At 46.7% G+C, this 15,391-nt stretch overlaps 1 pseudogene across 1 annotated transcript in view; it reads left to right on the top strand.

Moving 5' to 3' along the window:
• Window positions 1-12,560, top strand: part of LOC311628097 (small ribosomal subunit protein eS24-like) — a 210,116-nt pseudogene extending 197,556 nt beyond the window's left edge. The window contains exon 2 of the transcript XR_014797070.1: window positions 12,538-12,560. The product of XR_014797070.1 is annotated as a small ribosomal subunit protein eS24-like (transcript). The remainder of the gene's footprint in view (window positions 1-12,537) is intronic.
• The last annotated feature ends 2,831 nt before the right edge of the window (window positions 12,561-15,391 follow it).

Below are 15,391 nucleotides of genomic sequence, written 5' to 3'. Positions count from 1 at the left end.
GAGAGTCAGAAACATCGATCAGCTGCCTCTTGTACATCCCCCACTGGGGATGTGCCCGCAACCAAGGTACATGCCCTTGATAAAAATTGAACCTGGGACCTTTCAGTCCGCAGGCCCGCTCTATCCACTGAGCCAAACTGGTTTCAGCTAAATCCTATTTAAAAAACCAGCATTAAAAACGATTTTGGGAAGAATCTATATATAAGAAAGCCTAAGCGACCATTAGACCGTTCAATCTTTAGGTATGACATGCACTGACCACCAGGGGCAGATGCTCAACACACAGGCATGGAAACATGGAACAGATGGATAAGTCTCAGAGGGAAGGGGGGAATGAGGAGGGTGGAAAGAGATTAAACAAAGACCTTATATGCATACTAGAGGCTTGGACCCTGGATGTCAGACTGCTAGTTTTGGCCTGGCCTGTGGGGATTAGGCCAAAACTAGCAGTCTGACATCCCCCGAGGGGTCCCAGATTGCAAGAGGGCACAGGCCAGGCTGAGTGATCCCACCTATGCATCAATCCATGCACCAAGCCTCCAGTTGTATATATTTGGCTATGGACAGAGTATTTGGTTATATAAAGAAATTGTTGTTAATTTTGTTGATTATGATAATGTTGAAGCTAAGTAGAATAATGTCTTTAAGTTTTAGAGATGTGTATTTAGGGATGAAATGTCATGATGTGTGTACTTTAAAACATATCAACAATAAAAATAGCGACAGAAAAATATGAAAAAAATGAGGCAAAATAACTTAAATATAGATAGTAAGCATGAGTATGTTCATTAATTTTTTTTTCTTGTGACATATATTGTTTGATGTAAGACGATAAGGCATATTTAGATGGGGCTTAAAAATGAATAGTGCTTTTCGCTGGTATTTTCTTATGTTTGTTTATTTGTTTGAGTGGTCAATTTTCTCTACCCCCAAACCCCCTTGACTATAACTCCATGAAAACTGGGACTTGCTAGTTTCAATTATTTCTAGCACCTGTATCCCACCTAGCACAGTACAATGTTGGGTTTTTTATTTCCCCCCCTGCTATACTCAATTGTCACTGAAGTTGTTGGCTCTCATCCATCTTTGCCACCCTTGTTTTGGTTCTCCCTGGTCCTGGCTGCATCTCTGGCTCTCCAGCTTGCCCCCTGCCACAGCCCTCCTGCCTCATCTCGGTCTATCCCTGGTCACAGGAAGCAGAAGGCTCTGGTGGCCACGTGCCCACCATGGCTTCAGCATGAGCTGCAGCCATCTCCCACTCTCCTCGGTGATTTGCTGCCATTGACTCCTGGAGGGCAGGGACCTGGCCTTACACATCTTGGTAGCTGCTGAAGCTCTGGGTGCTGCACACCATCGGTGATCCCTAACCATTTATTGGATGATCACTTGTATTCATCCCTCTCCTGGATACACTTATTTTATTTATTATTATTATTTTTTAGGATCCTCACATGAGGATTTGTTTATTGATTTTAGAGAGAGAGGAGGGGAGAGAGAGAAAAACATTGATGTGAGAGAGAAACACTGTTCGGTGGCCTCCCATATGTGCCCTGACTGGGATCGAACCTGCAACCTTTTGGTGTTTGGGATGACGCTCCAATCAATTGAGCCACCCTGCCAGGGTGACTCACTTCGCTCTTTATGGAAGAGAAATATTTTCATGTATTAATTTGTTCTCTCCCATTATTTGTATTTATACAAGTCACACATAGTCATTGTAGACAAATTAGAAAGTGGAAAGAAACTAAAAGAGAAAGGCTGAGAATGATCTGAAATCTCACCTCCCACAGTTATCATTTGGTGCATTATTAACTTCTGTCATGCATGTATTAAAATGTTTTTCTCTATGTAAAATGAGATTATTTTCGTCTTGCTTCCCCCCCAATGAAATATTGAGCATGTTGTTCCAAAGCAACAATAGAAACCTATGCTGTCACTTTCTAACTATTTATTTATTTAGTTTCTCTTTGTTTATTTCTATCTTTATTTATAATTAAAATGCCATCATTTTAATTATCTTTATTCTCCTATAAGGCTACATCATCAGGTATGTAACGAGTCCACCCATTTAGGTTGTTTCTAATTTGGTGGTGTAGTGATCATCCTTGCATATATCTCTCTCTCTTTATTCACATGTTATTTGTCCAGCCATTCATTCAGCAGTTTTTTTTTTAAGTAAGTCCCTTCTATATGTCATGCTTTTTTTTTTATAGGCTGTGGAGAAACAGTAACGGTGGATTTTCTGGGATAAATATGCCTTTATTATTGTTGTTGTTGTTATTATTGAAGACTTTTAATATATATTGCCAAACTGCCTCCAAAGAGCCTGGATTGGTTTCCATTCCCACCGACACCGTGTGTGTCTCATGTTCCATCCCACCATTGTCTTTAGGAGCCAGTTCCCAAGCCTCTGCAGGGAGGCATCCTGCAGTGTGTCCGCTTCCGTTCCACTCTCCCCTCCTTTGGGCGTTTGCGTGGCCACACCCCTGCCTCTGAGTAGCAGCTCTGGCTTCCAGCTGCCTAGCTCTGGCTGCCTGGCCCCAGCTTCCTGCCTGCCTCTGGGCAGGCCTTGGATGTGGAGGTTCCCTTCAGATATTCCCTCCACCTGTGCTGGCCCCATGCAGTGCTCCCCACAGAGTCAGCCACCACTCAAACAGAGGGCAAGGAGCAGGCAGGAGCCTGGGGCTCCCCGGGAAGGCAGGTTTTAGCCTTCCTTTGCTTCTTAGTCTAATTTCATCAATACTCTCAGACCTTGGCCAAAATCCTTCCAGGGCAGCAGGGATGTCCATTGGCTTCCAAGGTTGAGTGCAGAGTGAGCAGTCATGTATTTGGATGTGACCCTGGAAACCGAGGGATCAGTGGTTCTATGGAATGAGCATTCTGTTCTGAGAGTCCAGACGGGGACTCAGTCCTGACTCTGCATGTCCTGTGTGACTGTAGTAGACAACCTTTGGGAGTATCTACATCCCCCTGTCTGTGCCTCTGCTCCCAATGCTGGTGGCCATTTTTATATGATTGATTAGACTAGGGTGGACATGGGATCCAAGCTGAGCCAATCAGATTCCTTATGGGGATTGGGATTTCAAATGCACTAGGATTCACTATCAAAACCTGAAACAGAGGTGAGGAAACTGGGAAGAAGTACAAGCAATGCAGAGAAGGGCAGCCCATAGGAGAGAAGCAGAGACAGGTGTGCAGACACACTGACCTGGGCCCTTGGTGGCTTTTCCAGTCTTGGTTGCCAGGCCTAGCAGAGGCCATGTGCGTGCCTGCCTTGGGGGTCTGCCAGACACCTTAGTGGTCTCACAATCAAGCTCTCCTTTTTGCTTAACTTGTCTGGTAACCTGCAAACAAGCAAGCACAGGTATTAGCTCAGATGGTAAACGTTGTTAAACGTCCATCTTTCTGAGCCTCCAATTCCCCATCTGTGAGATGGGAATATGAACAGGGCTCGCATCCCAGGATTGCTGAGAGGGCCAAGGGTGTTAATGTGTGTAGGGCTGTGGGCTGGTGCCTGTCCTGATTCATCAGAGCCCGGGCCTACCGGGGGAAACTATTTTGAGTCTTGTTCCTGACTGTATGTGAAAGGACTCTGTAAACTTTACAATGTCAGAATCGCTTCTTGGTCTTCTGGCTAAGATCAAGTGTAAAAAGGTAGAACACCTCCTATCCAGTCCCCATTTGACTTTTCCTATAAACGTCTCCATGGCTTTATACAGCCCTTGTCTTCCTCTGGACCTTCAGTTATTGATCATTAAAATCAAGGGTTGAATGCACGACCGCTAAACCCCCTTTCAGCTCTGAGAATGGGTTACATTGTCTGGCTGACATCTGCTGTGGCCATGTGTGCAGAGAACACACCTGCTTCCTCAGGTTGGTGCTGAAGGCCAGGGGACCCGGAGCCATGGATCCTCCCAGGAACATGGGAAGTTGAGTTAGGGAGTGGGGCAGGATCCTTCACTGTTCTGCCCTGTGTGGGTTAACTCTCTGCATTGTGAATGTCGCACCTCAGGCACAACGAGTCTCCAGGTTGTCAATGTGTCAGAAGGGATCAGAGCAAGGAAAACGGAGGGAAAAGGAGCTTTGCCAGAAAAGCTGAGACCTTGAGGACACCTGCTGTAGGACACCTTGAGGACACCTTGAGGACACCTACACCGGGATCACAGCTGGCCTACAACTCTGGGTTTCTCTGCTTAGGATGATGGCCAAGTCAGAAACTGGCCGAGCCCAGCCCAGCCCAGCCCAGCCCAACTTGCTGTCCAAGGGCCCAGAGGCTCGACGCAAATATGCTTCATGTTCTGTATGGCTTTGGTTACTAGTAAATCAAGCACGTTGATATTTCTTAACAGCTCAGAAATGAATTACAGTCAATGGAGAAGGGTGGAGGCCCAGAATGACGGATATTTTATTTTCTTTCCTGCCCATCACTCAGAGGAGAGGGAGAAGAGTCCAGTAGATCACAGGACAGAAACCTTATTGCTAACTTTATTGTGTGACCCATTCGCAAATCACTTAACCTCACTGCACCTCAGTTTCTTCATCGGTGTCATGAGCAGGCTGGTCTGGGCGGCCTCCATGGTTCGTTGTCATGGATCACATTCTACAATTTCCTGAATTTGAGAATGACAAACTTGGAGAAGAGCAGTGGCATTTTTCATCAGAGTGGATGCAAGGCTCAGAAAAAAACACCCGATGAAAATGTCCATGAGAGGAAATGACAGCAACAGATGAATAAGAATCGAGGGAGGAGAGCAATTTGTGTCTTGACATTGTGCATTTACTGTGTACATGTAAGAACTCCAGGAGTCTCTGTGTCATGCTGTCCTTGGCAAAAGGCTAAAGAACCGTGTGGGAGACGCTCAGGGTGGGCAAGGAATTCTGCAGAAGGACCCGCTTAGGGTGCCTCCCTGGAAGCCATCACGTAGTGGTTAACTCCAGGCAGATCTGTGTCTACCTCCTGGTTCCGCCTCCGCTGTGTCTTTGTGCAAGTTCCTAAAACTGTGTGCTCTGCAGTTCCCTTAACTATAAATTGGGGGTCAGAACAGGGCCCCCGGTAAGGGCTGTGGTCAGGATGAAGGGAGATCAACTGTTTAAAGTGGTTTGCACAGAGCCTGGGGCGGAGCCTGGGACAGAGGTGCCAATAATGGTAATAGGTATTCAGGTCTTTACCACCTCCCTATCTTAGATTAGAGTTTCTAAGAAAGTGAAAGGAGATTCTTAGGTATTCTGCTTCTATGTGAGAGTCTAGGCCTTTTAAAATCCATTGTGCTTTATAGGAAAAAAAAAAAAATCCCAGACTTAGTGTGAACCTGAGAGGATTTTCTCAGTGTGGTTGGAGGAAGCTAACTGCACCTGTGCTGCTGAGTGCAGATTCCTGGGCTCTCATTCCAATGCGAAACAGAACTCTGAGCTGGTGGCTCAGGAATAAGCATGTTAACCAAATCCACCAACAAAGGCTGAGAACTGGGCTCTTAAGCAGTTTGCTGCCCTGCTACTGAATAGATCAGGCCAGCTGTCTCAAACTTGAATGTCTATAGAAATCTACTGGGGAGTTTGATAAAATGCAGAGTCTGATTTAATGCAGAGAAGTAGATTTAGTAGTATATCTATCCTATCTAATAAAGAGGGAATATGCTAATTGACTGCCCTGCCCTAAAAGATGGCGGAGCCCACAGTCACAAGATGGGGGCACCCAGTCCCCTCAGTCCCGCCAGGCCTTGCTACACCCTTGTCTCTGGGGTCCCCTAGTCCCTTTAGCTCCCCAACTTCCCAGGGCCAGCCCAAGGCACAGGCAAGTCTCGGATGGCAGCTGCCCAGCCACCTAGGGCCGCAAGAGTCTCAGGTAACCAGGGCTGGCCGAGGATTGTGCTGCTGGCAGTGGCAGCAGCAGAGGTGTGATGGGGCATCGCCTTCCCCTGATTGCCGAGTCACCTCTCACCCCTGAGAGCTCCTGGATTGTGAGAGGGCTGAGGGATCCTCCCTCCAGTGCATAAATTTTCATGCACCGGGCCCCTAGTGAAACATCGATCAGCTGCCTCCTGCACTCCTCCTATTGGGGATGTGCCCACAATCAAGGTACATGCCCTTGACTGGAATCGAGCCTGGGACCTTGCAGTCTGCAGACCGATGCTCTATTCACTGAGCCAAACTGGTTAGGGCAGATCACACTTTTAATAGCAGGATTTTAGAGGCTGTATCATTGTGCTGGTCATGAGCGCTGTTCACCAGGCATTTCTAGCTGTGCTTTCTGGGCACATGGTAGGATTGTCCTTCCTGGCCCCTCGTAGTTGGGTGGGGCCATATGACTAGTTCTGGCTAATGATCTGTGAGTGAGGGAGGCTAGTGTCCCTTCCAGGACAGAGCATTTAATTTATGGTTCAAGACTCTCCAAAGCTCTTTTTCCCTTTGCCACAGCAAGTGGCAAAGTTTCAGCGAATGTCTGCTCCAGCAGATGGCTCCCGAGGCGAGGCTGATGTGAAGCCCAGCCCTCAGGGGATCTGTGGGGACATGGAGTGAGAACAACACATACAGGTTTGTTCTTTTCAGTCATTGAGATCGGGGGAGATGTTTTTTGCTGCAGCATAAGCTAGCTCATCCTGACTGATACACTAATCTAACCTCCATTTTGCAAAGGAAGAAACTAAGCCCTAGAGGACTGATTGACTGGTCAGTGCCCAGATACCTGGGTAATACAGTCTTAGGGCTCTGACTCCCAATCTCCTTCTAATTTCTGTCAATCACTAAGCTTCTACCACATGGGGCTCCTGGAATACATGCCAGGCACTTTGCATGTGTCATTTCCTGTCATCTTCATGGCAATGAATTACCATCCCATTCCTTATGTGAGGAACTGAAGGCCAAAACTGTGTAGCAAGTATATACGATTTGAACCTATGATCATCTGATCCAAAGCACATATTCTTCTCATTATACCACCCTACTTCTAATCTGTCAAAAAATTATTTTAGTAACATCTTTTATTACATGATGTTTACTTTATTCCAGGCAGTACTATCAGTTAAATACTTTAACTATTTTTAAGTACTTATACTAGTAATAATCCCATGAGGTAGATGTTATCATCAAGAATGTCCTCATTTTTAGATAAGGATATTGGGACACAGAAAACCTAAGTAACTTGTCCAGGATCACAAAGCTAATAAACGGCAGGACTAGAATTTGAACCCAGGCAGCTGATTCCAGAGTCCATACTCATACACACTACAGTTTATTGCTATGTCAATCAAATGTGACATATATGTTCACATGCCAGTTATATACATAATGTAACTAGATTGCTGTACATGATTTTTTTTTTTCTTATTTAGATTGCAGGGTATTGTCTTCCCTACTGGCAAGATTCCACTACATAGTTGTTAACAAGTTGATTTCTCACCCTAATTTCTTACCCTAACCCTGACCCAGGTGTTCTATACACCCAGCACAGTGTGATTAAGACGTTTTTTAACCTGCGGGGGAAAATCACACACAATTCTTTTCAAACCTGAACAAAATTAAATTTATCGTTAACAAGCCTGTAAGGACCCAGCTGCCAAGAAGCCCTGGGACCGTGGGCCTCCTGCTCACTCTCCCTCTTGTCTTTATACCTTGCAGCTCTTTCTTTGTTTGAGGTGACATTTCTGCTTGACGGCCTCCTGCCCCTGCCTGCCACTTCTGGTCTTTGTGCAGAAGTTGTTCTCAAGCCCTGGACAAAAGTCCCCTTGTCCCTGAGGTCTCCCATCAACCCCCGCCCCCCGCCCCCCCTGGCTGTGTTTCCAGGTGCCCTAAGACTGTGGGGCCTGGGTCTGTCTTGCCAGAATGTGGAGGTTCTGGGCTCACGGGAAGCTTCACGGCTGTGAGTAAAGAGGGCAGTGGGCTCACCCCTGTGGCTGCCTAGGACTTCAGAGAGGGTGGGACTTGGGAGGGCAGTGGCTCTGTGCCTGTTCTCCAGACCCCGCACTGGCTACAAGAGGCTTCCATGCCCACACTGACAATCTGCCACTTGCAACTGCTTCTTTTGGAGGGAAACCCTGTTTTCAGTCTTGACACACGCACACAAATTAGGAAAAGGCTAATGTTGCAAGCGCTTGAAGAAACAGAATAGGCATTGCCAAGGCACTCCCTGGCTCTCTGCACGGGCAGGTGATTAAGGCTCTGTGTGGGGAGGAACTGAGGTCTGGTGGACAAACATGGAGTTCTAACCACAGCTCAGTTATTAGTCCACAGGAGACATCCTGTTACTATTATAAAGATGAAGTGCTACTTTTTCTTTCTTTCTTTCTTTCTTTTTTTTTTAGAAAGAACTTTCTAAGTCTTCCTTCCCATTCTGATTCAGTGCAAGTCTGTGAAGCAGGAAGGTCTTGGGGCAGCCATGCCTGTGACATTAGCTAATCAGACTCCCAAGAAACATTCCATTCCGCTTAGGAGGACTCTGGAGAATGGCTTGCCCTTGTGGTGGCTTCTAAAATAAACGGAGGGTTGCCAGGCTGAATGGACTCCCTGCGGGGCTGGTGACCTGGTTCCAGGCTGGTGCCCGGCAGGCCTGCCTCCTGGTGGGATGGTGGACACGCCATTCAACATGGCTGCCTGCCTGTTCCCTGTTCTTGGGGAATGAAGTAGAAAGTCTTGTGTCCTCTGTCCCTTCCCATTTTATTTTTTTTCCATTTTTTATTAAGGTATTATATGTATACATATCTTACCATTGCCCCCACCCCCCACTCCCATACATGCCCTCCCTCCCCAGAGTTTTGCATCCATTGGTTATGCTTATATGCATGCATACAAGTCTTTCGGTTGATTTCTTATCTCCCCCACCTATCCCTAACCTTCCCGCTGTAATTTGACAGTCTTTTTGTTGCTTTACTGCCTCTATATCTATCTTTTTGTTCATCAGTTTATAATGTTCTTTATTAGCCACAAATGAGTGAGATCATGTGCTGTTTTTCTTTCATTGACTGGCTTATTTCACTCAGCATGATGTTCTCCAATTCCATCCAGGTTGCTGCAAATGATAAGAATTACTTCTTTTTTATGGCAGCGTAGTATTCCATTGTGTAGATGTACCATAGTTTTTTGATCCAGTCATCTGCTGATGGGCACCTAGTCTGTTTCCAAATCCTAGCTATTGTAAATTGTGCTGCTATGAACATAGGGGTGCAGATATCCTTTCTGATTGGTGTTTCTAGTTTCTCGGGATATATTCCTAGGAGTGGGATTACTGGGTCAAATGGGAGTTCCATTTTCAGTTTTTTGAGGAAACTCCACACTGTTCTCCACAGTGGTTGTACCAGCCTTCCCATTTTAGAATTGAGAAAAAGGAGGCTCAGGGAGTAATAATAAAAGTAATAACAACAGCCAACACATCGAGCACTTTACAGTAACTTATTTATAAATGTCAAAGATCGGGACACCAGGACATAATTGCAAGAAAGACAGGGTTCCATCCCTGGTTTTGCCTGTGTAAGTAACTAAACGTCTCTGAGGCTTAGTTTCCTTGTTTGTCAAATATTGATAATGATACCTGTTCTACAGGCTTGTCCTAAGGAGTAGAAATAATGTCAAGTAACTAGAGCAGTGCCTGGCACCTAGTAGGTACCTGATCACTGGTCTTTATTTCTACCGGGAACACAATGCAGGCCAACGATGGGATGAACAGTGCTTTCCAATCCTGCTTGACAGCAAGAGTGACGCAAGGCGCTGCTTAAAAATACGCATCCCCAGGCCGCGTCCTCTACAGTCCATAGAAAACAATGAGAATCTGTATCCTAACAAGCCACTGGGCAATGCCTACCAGGCCCTTTTGGAACACATCCAGGAGCCCCTGATCCAACCTCTGGGGCCAGCTCCTTTGTTCCCTCTGCACCTGGCTCCATAGTCAGCAGAGCTGTCACTTTTGCTGGAAGGTGGACATGATGAAAAGGTCAAATATCGTCATATTCTCAGAGAGAATGAGCCCTGAATTTTGCACAGTAGATTGATCCCTGAAAAGTGGTTTGTAAATTGGATTTGGGAGGTGTGTGTGTGTGTGTGTGTGTGTGTGTGTGTGTGTGAGAGAGAGAGAGAGAGAGAGAGAGAGAGAGAGAGAAGAGAGAGAGAAAATGAATAGGCATATATTTAATTCCACAGTTTGCAATTCAAAGGAATGCTTTCAGTTCAACTAAATTAATATTGTTTGGATGACTTATGTGCTGGGCACGCAGTGATAAAATAAGGCACTCTTTAAGACTTACTTAGAGTCCCATGAGGAAGATGGTTAAATAAACAGGCAATTACAACGCTGTGGCTAGATAAGGTTCACACAGGGAGACAGGACACTATGAAGGGATGCACATCCAACTTGGCTTTGTGGTAGCTAAGAAGTTCCAGGAGAAGTAACATCTGAGGAAGAGACTTGTAAATTGGAATAAAGTCGCTCTCTCTCTCTCTCTCTCTCTCTCTCTCTCTCTCTCTCTCTCTCTGCAAAGTAAGAGGCTAAAATTTTCTACTTTATCCTTGCAAAAAGTGAAATTTCACATCATGATACCCCTGGACGCACTTACAGAAGCAAGCAGCAGCACACATTTTGCCTGCCTTCAAGTGACATTCGTTAATGTCACTCTGTGAGGTGTGGTAGGGGGAGAAAAACCCAATCCCTGCCCTCAGGTAGTTTACACCACGCCCCCTCCGGATTCATGTCTGCTGTCCCCTGTGCGATCCGTTTGTGACGGAACAGGTAGTTTACCATTCCGGTTTTAACGCCTGTTACTGAAAAGGCTGTGTGTTCTATGTCATCACCACGTGGTGGGGAAATCCGGTTCCATCCAACACTGCCGCGCAGGCATCCGTTTCACCCAGGAGAAAGCCAAGAGAAGACGACCAGGGTTCACAGAGCCGTTTGCCATGAAGCTGTGGAGGCCTGGATGGCTCCGAAGGGCCTGTGCATATCGGGGCAGCCCGCAGGCCTGGCATCTTTCCTTCCCTCTGGGCAGCGTGAACACAACCGCCTTTCAAACCATCTGTCTCTGCCCGAGAAGGGGAGGAGGCAGGGAGAAACATGATTCCTGGTGAATTATGATGACATCATGTTTAAACAAAAGAGGGCAGTCAACAGGTGAGGTCCCTTTACCTTCTCTGCATGACTGGTAGGAGCTATTTAGTTCCTTTTAGTGGAGGTGTGTTCCCGTCTTCCAGATGGGGAACCCCGAGGTACGGGGGGGACCTGGGGGCAGTGTTAGTCACCTGGCGGTTTATATCATGCTGCACATAGCATCTCTATCCAGACTAGTTATTGAAGCTTTCAAAATCTCCCCCCAGCTGAAACCGGTTTGATAGAGCGTCAGCCTGTGGACTGAAAGGTCCCAGGTTCGATTCTGGTCAAGGGCACGTACCTAGTAGTGGGTATGCAGGAGGCAGCTGACCAATGTTTCTAACTCTCTATCTCACTCCCTTCCTCTCTGTAAGAAATCGGAGATATATATATATATATATATATATATATATATATATATATATATATATATTTATTTATTTCAAAAAACCCAAAATCTCCCCCAATACTAACCCCTCACTCTTCCATGCCCTGCTTCTCTGAAGGCCAAGCCTAAACCACCCACCTTCTGTTCCTTTGCCATGTTGCTCCTACTTCCTGAGACATTCGCCCCCCTATCTGCCTGGTGAAATTCAACCCATCCTTCAAAGCCCAGCTCAGGTGTCACCTCTCCCCCCGGGTTGGAACTCATTCCTCCCTCCCCGGCACTCCTCGGTCTGGCTCTTTCTCTCGTTACTGGCTTAGCTTTCCCCATCCTCAGTTTCCTCCTCTGAGCCTGGGCACAGTAGTAATATCCGTAGTGATCTTTAACCTCTTCAGGAACCTGAACTTCTTTGATGATGTGATGAAAGCTGCCAGACGAGCTAATGTGTGTGGAGGCCCGCTCTGTGTCAGGCCCAACGTTTATGACTTGGCCCCTTTCTAGCTCACGTAACCACCAGTCAAGTCTCTCTCACCAGGTACTGCTGTTGTCTTGATCTCACAGATGAGGAAAGGAGGCCCAGAGAGGCGAGATGCCTGTCCCCAGGCCACACAGCTGACATACCAGCCCAGCCAGTGCTGGGGACCCAATGATACCAGAATCAGAACCGGTAAGCAGAAAAATTTCCCCGGGGTCTTGTGTCACAGAATCGAAGAATCAAGCTGCGGGTCAGAGGCTTTCAAACGAGGCAGGAATTTATTGCAAACAAACACAGGCTCCCCGCTCAGGAGGGAGATCCAAATGGGTTGCCCTCAAAGCATTCTGCTCTTCCCCCTTATATCGGCTAAAGGCCTGCTCTTTGTCTATCTGTGCCGGTATCCTCATTCCAAAATTTTTCTGCTCTCCATCCTGTTTTCTTCAAAAACACTTTATTTATTTATTTATTTATTTATTTATTTATTTATTTTTGCTGAAACCGATTTGGCTCAGTGGATGGAGCATCAGTCTGCGGACTGCAGTGTCCCAGGTTCGATTCCAGTCAAGGGCATATACATTGGTTGTGGGTACAACCCCGGTGGGGGGTGTGCAGGAGGCAGCTGGTCAATGTTTCTCTCTCACCGATATTTCTAGCTCTCTATCCCTCTTCCTTCCTTTCTGTAAGAAATCAATAAAATATATTTAAAAAAACAAACAAACACCCCCCCCCCCAAAAAAAAAAAACCAAAGTTTTTTTGTTTGTTTCATCTAGCTCCACGATTTCTCCTTCTTCTACCCCTCACCCTATCTACCTAATTCTGCTTTAACTCCTTTCATTCCCCCTCTGATTAGGAAATTTCAACTGCTATTGGGAACAGAGGCAAGGACCACTCTGGCTACTTCCTGCTGAGTGGAGGCGTTGTTTGGAAGCAGCAGTCAGGGCTGCATTGGAGGTGGGCGATCTAGGGGTCCATGGAAAAAGGAACTGGCGGCCTCCATCTGTGGTTCCATTTGCAGGACCATGTGCAGCTTTATAGCCCCAGGAAGAAACAAAACGTATCAGGAGGTTTCATAAGCAAGGGCCAAAGATGAGTGCCAGTATGAGCATGAAGAGGGTTCCTGGATCAGAAAACTATGGTACATCTACACAATGGAATACTACGCTGCCATAAAAACGAAGGAATTCTTATCATTTGCGGCAACCTGGATGGAATTGGAAAACATCATGCTGAGTGAAATAAGCCAGTCAATGAAAGAAAAACACCACATGATCTCACTCATTTGTGGCTAATAAAGAACATTATAAGCTGATGTACAAAAAGATAGATACAGAGGCAGTAAAGCATCAAACAGACCGTCAAATTACAGCGGGAAGGTGAGGGAGAGGTGAGGGAGATAAGAGATCAACCGAAGGACTTGCATGCACGCATATAAGCATAACCAATGGACGCAAAACACTGGGGGGTGAGGGCATGTATGGGAGTGGAGTGGGGGGACAATGGTAAGATATGTACCTTTATTAAGATATGCACCTTAATAAAAAAAAAATGGGGGGGGGGGAATAGGGCTTCTGCTAGAGGTAAAAGCCAGGAGACCCAGTTAAGATTCTGTAGCCAGGCGCCCCAAGATTCTGAAAGCTGTTGTTGGACTTTTGAGGCTTTATCAATGAAATGTGTAGCTCCACCCCTTACTGTGCAGACTGATTGGTGTAAAAACAGCATTCTTCCTCTAGGAATAGGCATAGCCGTCCCCTCAATCCCCACATTCTGGGCTGTGAGGGGGTCAAGTCCTCTCCAATTTTGGAGGGTAACTGCTGCCAGTGAGTCTGTTTGATCCTGCCAATTTCCTCTAAGAGTAGGTTGGTGGGATGCGTTCTTGAGTCTCTCCAAAAAGGGCTGAAGGGTTCTCACCAGCCCCTTGTGTAATAGTGGCCATCTCAGAGTAATTAACGGGTCTGGTTTGACTATACTGAAGGCCCTCGATCATGCAAACTGGGCAATGTCTTATTTTCCACATCTCCCGGTCAGTGTCCCGATTAGGGCCCTTTGGGGGAACTGCCTCTTCTCCTGTTAAACAATGATTTCTACGCTCCTCTGGATCAGGGTACCTGGGGGCCACAGTAAGGTAAACCTGATCTCCAAATTCCCTGGCTTTTTGTAATCCATTCTTCTTTTCAGAGGGGGACAGAGCCTGTCCCAAGAGTACCATGAGATCTCTGTAAGGCAATTCAAACATCTGGGTGAGACTCTGGAAGACGCCTATCTATTTACTGGGATCATCTGAAAACTTCCCCATGCTTCTCTGCATCTGCTTCACCTTTTGTGAAGAGAAGGGGAACATCTATTGGCTACCTCCCATACTCTCTCCAAACAAAGATCAAACCCACAACCTAGATATGTACCCTGTCTGGGATTCAAACCCACAAGCTTTTTGGTGTACGGGATGACGCTCCAACCCACTGAGCCACCTGGCCAGGGCAACCCCTTATCTCTTTTAGATGAGGATACTGAGGCCTAGAGAAGACTGTGATCAGGCTGAGGTCACTTGGCAAGACTGTAGAGATGTTGAGACTGGAACCTGTGTCGCCTGACCATGCCTCGCATTTTCATGACGCTTTGAGTGTACGTACGTGCCATATTTTCACTTTATCTTACTTTTAACTGTACGTACTGTCCTTCCTCGTTGTGCATATTCCTGAAACTTTGAATGTCAACTGAATTGCTCAACATCAACTCGTGTTTGACGTTGGAAGTCATAGTTGAGATTTCTGAAGCCTTGTGCCTTTAGGAAGTGTGGATGAAAGTATCTGACTGCCTCCCTAATACTACTGGGTGGATTTATAGTGGTTTGGATAACACACGATGGATAACACACGTACATGTCCTGCCTGCCTGTTCCACGAGGGGGTAGATGCCCCGTGGCTGGGTTGGATCTGGGCCCAGCCTTGGGAGAGGCCTCCTCTTTCTGAAAGACCTCCTGTTGGGGGGGTCTCACCAGGAGGCCCAGGGTAAGGAGGGCACGAGGGCTCCCAAGGAGAAGTGGGGGGGCCTCTCCTGCTCCTCCTCCTTTCCCTGCGGCCTCTGGGTGACCATGACCAGGAGGGAAGGGTTTATTTTACGGTCCCTGCACAAATTTGGTTTCTCTCGGAGGGCGAATAAGGTCTGAACATAAGAAACTTCAGACCACTTCCCTTCCCTCCTACAGAGGGAAGTGGCATTGAAACTGAGCCTCCCTCCCTGGGGCCTACTTTCCTCATCTGCCCATTTACATCGGGGCCACACCTGGTGCTGAAAAAAATCAGGCGTTTCTCCTCCTCCTCCTCCTCCTCCCCCTCCCCCTCCTCCTCCTCCTCCTCCTCCTCCTCCTCCTCCTCCTTCTTCTTCTTCAAATATATTTTATGGATTTTTTACAGAGAGGAAGGGAGAAGGAGAGAGAGTTAGGAACAGCGATGAGAGAGAAACATCAAT

The sequence above is a fragment of the Pipistrellus hanaki genome, assembly GCF_964339955.1.
Source record: "Pipistrellus hanaki genome assembly, chromosome: 9".
Classification (NCBI taxonomy): Eukaryota; Metazoa; Chordata; class Mammalia; order Chiroptera; family Vespertilionidae; genus Pipistrellus; species Pipistrellus hanaki.
The sequence above is the reverse complement of the archived record's forward strand: the minus strand, read 5'-3'. Positions and strand labels throughout refer to the sequence as shown.